Source organism: Argentina silus (genome assembly GCF_951799395.1).
Source record: "Argentina silus genome assembly, chromosome: 9".
In the NCBI taxonomy this organism is placed as follows: Eukaryota; Metazoa; Chordata; class Actinopteri; order Argentiniformes; family Argentinidae; genus Argentina; species Argentina silus.
Window position 1 is genome coordinate 174,457 of NC_139663.1, and position 7,938 is coordinate 182,394.

A 7,938-nucleotide genomic window follows, 5' to 3' on the forward strand; every position below is an offset into this window, starting at 1 on the left:
TGAAGCCATAGTTTTGGCGCGCCAGCCGTTTCTTTCATTTTGGGGCCTATGTGTTTTTCGACCTTGAAATCGCAAAAAAGGCGCGAAAACATGGATTTGTCTCTCCTGCCGCGCACACACTTCCGATAGCTTGCAAAGGCCTAAAAAACACAAGCAGCCCGTGAGTTATTATGGGAGAGACTGTTTTCATCAAGTTTGAAGCCATAGTTTTGGCGCGGCAGCCGTTTCTTTCATTTTGGGGCCTATGTGTTTTTCGACCTTGAAATCTCAAAAAATGCGCGAAAACATGGATTTGTTACTCCTGCCGCGCACACACTTCCGATAACTTGCGAAGGCCTAAAAAACACAAGCGGCCCTTGAGTTATTGTGGGAGAGACTGTTTTCATCAAGTTTGAAGCCTCAGTTTTGGCTGGACAGCCGTTTCTTTATTTTTGGGGTCTGTGTGTATTTCGACCTGGAAATGGCAAAACAGGCGCGAAAACATAGATTTGTCTCTCCTTCTGCGCACACACTTCCGATAGCTTGCGAAGGCCTAAAAAACACAATCAGCCCGTGAGTTAATATGGGAGAGACTGTTTTCATCAAGTTTGAAGCCATAGTTTTGGCGCGCCAGCCGTTTCTTTCATTTTGGGGCCTATGTGTTTTTCGACCTTGAAATCGCAAAAAAGGCGCGAAAACATGGATTTGTCTCTCCTGCCGCGCACACACTTCCGATAGCTTGCAAAGGCCTAAAAAACACAAGCGGCCCTTGAGTTATTGTGGGAGAGACTGTTTTCATCAAGTTTGAAGCCTCAGTTTTGGCTGGACAGCCGTTTCTTTATTTTTGGGGTCTGTGTGTTTTTCGACCTGGAAATGGCAAAACAGGCGCGAAAACATAGATTTGTCTCTCCTGCTGCGCACACACTTCCGATAGCTTGCAAAGGCCTAAAAAACACAAGCAGCCTGTGAGTTATTATGGGAGAGACTGTTTTCATCAAGTTTGAAGCCATAGTTTTGGCGCGGCAGCCGTTTCTTTCATTTTGGGGCCTATGTGTTTTTCGACCTTGAAATCGCAAAAAATGCGCGAAAACATGGATTTGTCTCTCCTGCCGCGCACACACTTCCGATAGCTTGCGAAGGCCTAAAAAACACAAGCAGCCCGTGAGTTATTATGGGAGAGACTGTTTTCATCAAGTTTGAAGCCATAGTTTTGTCGCGCCAGCCGTTTCTTTCATTTTGGGGCCTATGTGTTTTTCGACCTTGAAATCGCAAAAAAGGCGCGAAAACATGGATTTGTCTCTCCTGCCGCGCACACACTTCCGATAGCTTGCAAAGGCCTAAAAAACACAAGCGGCCCTTGAGTTATTGTGGGAGAGACTGTTTTCATCAAGTTTGAAGCCTCAGTTTTGGCTGGACAGCCGTTTCTTTATTTTTGGGGTCTGTGTGTTTTTCGACCTGGAAATCGCAAAAAAGGCGCGAAAACATGGATTTGTCTCTCCTGCCGCGCACACACTTCCGATAGCTTGCAAAGGCCTAAAAAACACAAGCAGTCCGTGAGTTATTATGGGAGAGACTGTTTTCATCAAGTTTGAAGCCTCAGTTTTGGCTGGACAGCCGTTTCTTTATTTTTGGGGTCTGTGTGTTTTTCGACCTGGAAATGGCAAAACAGGCGCGAAAACATAGATTTGTCTCTCCTGCTGCGCACACACTTCCGATAGCTTGCAAAGGCCTAAAAAACACAAGCAGCCTGTGAGTTATTATGGGAGAGACTGTTTTCATCAAGTTTGAAGCCATAGTTTTGGCGCGGCAGCCGTTTCTTTCATTTTGGGGCCTATGTGTTTTTCGACCTTGAAATCGCAAAAAATGCGCGAAAACATGGATTTGTCTCTCCTGCCGCGCACACACTTCCGATAGCTTGCGAAGGTCTAAAAAACACAAGCGGCCCTTGAGTTATTGTGGGAGAGACTGTTTTCATCAAGTTTGAAGCCTCAGTTTTGGCTGGACAGCCGTTTCTTTATTTTTGGGGTCTGTGTGTTTTTCGACCTGGAAATCGCAAAAAAGGCGCGAAAACATGGATTTGTCTCTCCTGCCGCGCACACACTTCCGATAGCTTGCAAAGGCCTAAAAAACACAAGCGGCCCTTGAGTTATTGTGGGAGAGACTGTTTTCATCAAGTTTGAAGCCTCAGTTTTGGCTGGACAGCCGTTTCTTTATTTTTGGGGTCTGTGTGTTTTTCGACCTGGAAATCGCAAAAAAGGCGCGAAAACATGGATTTGTCTCTCCTGCCGCGCACACACTTCCGATAGCTTGCAAAGGCCTAAAAAACACAAGCAGTCCGTGAGTTATTATGGGAGAGACTGTTTTCATCAAGTTTGAAGCCTCAGTTTTGGCTGGACAGCCGTTTCTTTATTTTTGGGGTCTGTGTGTTTTTCGACCTGGAAATGGCAAAACAGGCGCGAAAACATAGATTTGTCTCTCCTGCTGCGCACACACTTCCGATAGCTTGCAAAGGCCTAAAAAACACAAGCAGCCTGTGAGTTATTATGGGAGAGACTGTTTTCATCAAGTTTGAAGCCATAGTTTTGGCGCGGCAGCCGTTTCTTTCATTTTGGGGCCTATGTGTTTTTCGACCTTGAAATCGCAAAAAATGCGCGAAAACATGGATTTGTCTCTCCTGCCGCGCACACACTTCCGATAGCTTGCGAAGGTCTAAAAAACACAAGCGGCCCTTGAGTTATTGTGGGAGAGACTGTTTTCATCAAGTTTGAAGCCTCAGTTTTGGCTGGACAGCCGTTTCTTTATTTTTGGGGTCTGTGTGTTTTTCGACCTGGAAATCGCAAAAAAGGCGCGAAAACATGGATTTGTCTCTCCTGCCGCGCACACACTTCCGATAGCTTGCAAAGGCCTAAAAAACACAAGCAGTCCGTGAGTTATTATGGGAGAGACTGTTATCATCAAGTTTGAAGCCATAGTTTTGGCGCGCCAGCCGTTTCTTTCATTTTGGGGCCTATGTGTTTTTCGACCTTGAAATCGCAAAAAAGGCGCGAAAACATGGATTTGTCTCTCCTGCCGCGCACACACTTCCGATAGCTTGCGAAGGCCTAAAAAACACAAGCGGCCCTTGAGTTATTGTGGGAGAGACTGTTTTCATCAAGTTTGAAGCCTCAGTTTTGGCTGGACAGCCGTTTCTTTATTTTTGGGGTCTGTGTGTTTTTCGACCTGGAAATGGCAAAACAGGCGCGAAAACATAGATTTGTCTCTCCTGCTGCGCACACACTTCCGATAGCTTGCGAAGGCCTAAAAAACACAATCAGCCCGTGAGTTAATATGGGAGAGACTGTTTTCATCAAGTTTGAAGCCATAGTTTTGGCGCGGCAGCCGTTTCTTTCATTTTGGGGCCTATGTGTTTTTCGACCTTGAAATCGCAAAAAATGCGCGAAAACATGGATTTGTCTCTACTGCCGCGCACACACTTCCGATAGCTTGCGAAGGCCTAAAAAACACAAGCGGCCCTTGAGTTATTTTGGGAGAGACTGTTTTCATCAAGTTTGAAGCCTCAGTTTTGGCTGGACAGCCGTTTCTTTATTTTTGGGGTCTGTGTGTTTTTCGACCTGGAAATGGCAAAACAGGCGCGAAAACATAGATTTGTCTCTCCTGCTGCGCACACACTTCCGATAGCTTGCAAAGGCCTAAAAAACACAAGCAGCCTGTGAGTTATTATGGGAGAGACTGTTTTCATCAAGTTTGAAGCCATAGTTTTGGCGCGGCAGCCGTTTCTTTCATTTTGGGGCCTATGTGTTTTTCGACCTTGAAATCGCAAAAAATGCGCGAAAACATGGATTTGTCTCTCCTGCCGCGCACACACTTCCGATAGCTTGCGAAGATCTAAAAAACACAAGCGGCCCTTGAGTTATTGTGGGAGAGACTGTTTTCATCAAGTTTGAAGCCTCAGTTTTGGCTGGACAGCCGTTTCTTTATTTTTGGGGTCTGTGTGTTTTTCGACCTGGAAATCGCAAAAAAGGCGCGAAAACATGGATTTGTCTCTCCTGCCGCGCACACACTTCCGATAGCTTGCAAAGGCCTAAAAAACACAAGCAGTCCGTGAGTTATTATGGGAGAGACTGTTTTCATCAAGTTTGAAGCCATAGTTTTGGCGCGCCAGCCGTTTCTTTCATTTTGGGGCCTATGTGTTTTTCGACCTTGAAATCGCAAAAAAGGCGCGAAAACATGGATTTGTCTCTCCTGCCGCGCACACACTTCCGATAGCTTGCGAAGGCCTAAAAAACACAAGCGGCCCTTGAGTTATTGTGGGAGAGACTGTTTTCATCAAGTTTGAAGCCTCAGTTTTGGCTGGACAGCCGTTTCTTTATTTTTGGGGTCTGTGTGTTTTTCGACCTGGAAATGGCAAAACAGGCGCGAAAACATAGATTTGTCTCTCCTGCTGCGCACACACTTCCGATAGCTTGCGAAGGCCTAAAAAACACAATCAGCCCGTGAGTTAATATGGGAGAGACTGTTTTCATCAAGTTTGAAGCCATAGTTTTGGCGCGGCAGCCGTTTCTTTCATTTTGGGGCCTATGTGTTTTTCGACCTTGAAATCGCAAAAAATGCGCGAAAACATGGATTTGTCTCTACTGCCGCGCACACACTTCCGATAGCTTGCGAAGGCCTAAAAAACACAAGCGGCCCTTGAGTTATTTTGGGAGAGACTGTTTTCATCAAGTTTGAAGCCTCAGTTTTGGCTGGACAGCCGTTTCTTTATTTTTGGGGTCTGTGTGTTTTTCGACCTGGAAATGGCAAAAAAGGCGCGAAAACATAGATTTGTCTCTCCTGCTGCGCACACACTTCAGATAGCTTGCGAAGGCCTAAAAAACACAATCAGCCCGTGAGTTAATATGGGAGAGACTGTTTTCATCAAGTTTGAAGCCATAGTTTTGGCGCGGCAGCCGTTTCTTTCATTTTGGGGCCTATGTGTTTTTCGACCTTGAAATCGCAAAAAAGGCGCGAAAACATGGATTTGTATCTCCTGCCGCGCACACACTTCCGATAGCTTGCGAAGGCCTAAAAAACACAAGCGGCCCTTGAGTTATTTTGGGAGAGACTGTTTTCATCAAGTTTGAAGCCTCAGTTTTGGCTGGACAGCCGTTTCTTTATTTTTGGGGTCTGTGTGTTTTTCCACCTGGAAATGGCAAAAAAGGCGCGAAAACATAGATTTGTCTCTCCTGCTGCGCACACACTTCCGATAGCTTGCGAAGGCCTAAAAAACACAATCAGCCCGTGAGTTAATATGGGAGAGACTGTTTTCATCAAGTTTGAAGCCATAGTTTTGGCGCGGCAGCCGTTTCTTTCATTTTGGGGCCTATGTGTTTTTCGACCTTGAAATCGCAAAAAATGCGCGAAAACATGGATTTGTCTCTCCTGCCGCGCACACACTTCCGATAGCTTGCGAAGGCCTAAAAAACACAAGCGTCACTTGAGTTATTGTGGGAGAGACTGTTTTCATCAAGTTTGAAGCCTCAGTTTTGGCTGGACAGCCGTTTCTTTATTTTTGGGGTCTGTGTGTTTTTCGACCTGGAAATGGCAAAACAGGCGCGAAAACATAGATTTGTCTCTCCTGCTGCGCACACACTTCCGATAGCTTGCGAAGGCCTAAAAAACACAATCAGCCCGTGAGTTAATATGGGAGAGACTGTTTTCATCAAGTTCGAAGCCATAGTTTTGGCGCGCCAGCCGTTTCTTTCATTTTGGGGCCTATGTGTTTTTCGACCTTGAAATCGCAAAAAAGGCGCGAAAACATGGATTTGTCTCTCCTGCCGCGCACACACTTCCGATAGCTTGCAAAGGCCTAAAAAACACAAGCAGCCCGTGAGTTATTATGGGAGAGACTGTTTTCATCAAGTTTGAAGCCTCAGTTTTGGCTGGACAGCCGTTTCTTTATTTTTGGGGTCTGTGTGTTTTTCGACCTGGAAATGGCAAAACAGGCGCGAAAACATAGATTTGTCTCTCCTGCTGCGCACACACTTCCGATAGCTTGCAAAGGCCTAAAAAACACAAGCAGCCTGTGAGTTATTATGGGAGAGACTGTTTTCATCAAGTTTGAAGCCATAGTTTTGGCGCGGCAGCCGTTTCTTTCATTTTGGGGCCTATGTGTTTTTCGACCTTGAAATCGCAAAAAATGCGCGAAAACATGGATTTGTCTCTCCTGCCGCGCACACACTTCCGATAGCTTGCGAAGGTCTAAAAAACACAAGCGGCCCTTGAGTTATTGTGGGAGAGACTGTTTTCATCAAGTTTGAAGCCTCAGTTTTGGCTGGACAGCCGTTTCTTTATTTTTGGGGTCTGTGTGTTTTTCGACCTGGAAATCGCAAAAAAGGCGCGAAAACATGGATTTGTCTCTCCTGCCGCGCACACACTTCCGATAGCTTGCAAAGGCCTAAAAAACACAAGCAGTCCGTGAGTTATTATGGGAGAGACTGTTTTCATCAAGTTTGAAGCCATAGTTTTGGCGCGCCAGCCGTTTCTTTCATTTTGGGGCCTATGTGTTTTTCGACCTTGAAATCGCAAAAAAGGCGCGAAAACATGGATTTGTCTCTCCTGCCGCGCACACACTTCCGATAGCTTGCGAAGGCCTAAAAAACACAAGCGGCCCTTGAGTTATTGTGGGAGAGACTGTTTTCATCAAGTTTGAAGCCTCAGTTTTGGCTGGACAGCCGTTTCTTTATTTTTGGGGTCTGTGTGTTTTTCGACCTGGAAATGGCAAAACAGGCGCGAAAACATAGATTTGTCTCTCCTGCTGCGCACACACTTCCGATAGCTTGCGAAGGCCTAAAAAACACAATCAGCCCGTGAGTTAATATGGGAGAGACTGTTTTCATCAAGTTTGAAGCCATAGTTTTGGCGCGGCAGCCGTTTCTTTCATTTTGGGGCCTATGTGTTTTTCGACCTTGAAATCGCAAAAAATGCGCGAAAACATGGATTTGTCTCTACTGCCGCGCACACACTTCCGATAGCTTGCGAAGGCCTAAAAAACACAAGCGGCCCTTGAGTTATTTTGGGAGAGACTGTTTTCATCAAGTTTGAAGCCTCAGTTTTGGCTGGACAGCCGTTTCTTTATTTTTGGGGTCTGTGTGTTTTTCGACCTGGAAATGGCAAAAAAGGCGCGAAAACATAGATTTGTCTCTCCTGCTGCGTACACACTTCCGATAGCTTGCGAAGGCCTAAAAAACACAATCAGCCCGTGAGTTAATATGGGAGAGACTGTTTTCATCAAGTTTGAAGCCATAGTTTTGGCGCGGCAGCCGTTTCTTTCATTTTGGGGCCTATGTGTTTTTCGACCTTGAAATCGCAAAAAAGGCGCGAAAACATGGATTTGTATCTCCTGCCGCGCACACACTTCCGATAGCTTGCGAAGGCCTAAAAAACACAAGCGGCCCTTGAGTTATTTTGGGAGAGACTGTTTTCATCAAGTTTGAAGCCTCAGTTTTGGCTGGACAGCCGTTTCTTTATTTTTGGGGTCTGTGTGTTTTTCGACCTGGAAATGGCAAAAAAGGCGCGAAAACATAGATTTGTCTCTCCTGCTGCGCACACACTTCCGATAGCTTGCGAAGGCCTAAAAAACACAATCAGCCCGTGAGTTAATATGGGAGAGACTGTTTTCATCAAGTTTGAAGCCATAGTTTTGGCGCGGCAGCCGTTTCTTTCATTTTGGGGCCTATGTGTTTTTCGACCTTGAAATCGCAAAAAATGCGCGAAAACATGGATTTGTCTCTCCTGCCGCGCACACACTTCCGATAGCTTGCGAAGGCCTAAAAAACACAAGCGTCACTTGAGTTATTGTGGGAGAGACTGTTTTCATCAAGTTTGAAGCCTCAGTTTTGGCTGGACAGCCGTTTCTTTATTTTTGGGGTCTGTGTGTTTTTCGACCTGGAAATGGCAAAACAGGCGCGAAAACATAGATTT